Source organism: Berghia stephanieae, unplaced genomic scaffold (genome assembly GCF_034508935.2).
Source record: "Berghia stephanieae isolate SIO BIC M18660-M18661 unplaced genomic scaffold, UCSD_Bste_1.3 scaffold1226, whole genome shotgun sequence".
NCBI classification, from domain to species: domain Eukaryota; kingdom Metazoa; phylum Mollusca; class Gastropoda; order Nudibranchia; family Aeolidiidae; genus Berghia; species Berghia stephanieae.
The window spans coordinates 12501-13775 of NW_027622209.1; positions in this window are offsets into that span (position 1 = coordinate 12501).

Consider the following 1275-nt stretch of genomic DNA (forward strand, 5'->3'; position numbering starts at 1 on the left):
TAACAATAATAATAATAATAATGATAATAATAATAATAATAATAATAATAATAATAATAATAATAATAATAATAATAATAATAACAATAACAATAATAATAATAATAAATAATAATAATATAATAATAATAATAATAATAATAATAATAATAATAATAATAATAATAATAATATAAAAATAATAATAATGATAATATAATAATAATAATAATAATAATAATAATAATAATAATAATAATAATAATAATAATAATAATAATAATAATAATGATAATAATAATAATAATAATAATAATAATAATAATAATAATAATAATAATAATAATAATAATAATAATAATAATAATAATAATAATAATAATGATACTTTATTCATCCAAAGGAAATTTTTTGTACATTACACAACACATAACAAGTATAATTACTAGATTGAAAATTTTTTTTTTTAAACCTTCATATATAACAAATACTATCCTATTAAAAACAATATAGAAAATATCTCTGGATCTCCGTCTGTTGTCAACCAAAGTCATCAATCGAAGACCGTTCTTTCTTTTTTTCTTCATTTTTTCATCTAATTATTTCAAAATCAAAACACTCTTTGTCGCGTCAACAATTTCCATAACAACAAAATGTCATCATCACAACATCAGCATCGCAATGTTTCTCCAATTATTGACGAGATTATAATTATTAGTCGGTTTGTTTTGATTTTTTTCCCCCGTTTATAATTAGCTTTAAAATCTATCACTCAAAAGCTCGCACGCAACCTGACGTCATTTTGAAGAGTCATGACCAAAACATTTTTTTTCTCTTTAAATAAAAGAAGAAAAGTGCATGTTTTTCTTTTCAAACGAAAATGTTTCCATATCGGATGCTTGACTGCTGTTGAATTTTCTTTGGTGGAGAAAACGGGGTTTGTAGTAGGAGTATCATAATTATTATGCAATCTTTAAAAACCACAAAATGTATCGTTATGATTTGTCTTTTGAAACAACAACAATAGCACGCATGATTAACCACGTCCTACTACAGGCGATAAACAGTCGGATAAGCCAGCAAACCAGTTGTCCGATACTGAAAAACCACTCGAGCGGAACGAAGCATGAAATATTGATATGAATATTGAATGGGGATTTGTTCAATGACATTGATGGGAGAGAATCGCTTATTGGCTGACACTCAATTTGGGAGGACTTTTCTGGGTTACTGTGGAAAAACACGTATTTAATATTTTGGACAGAAAACTCGTCCTTCAAATATCCCTCATTCAAT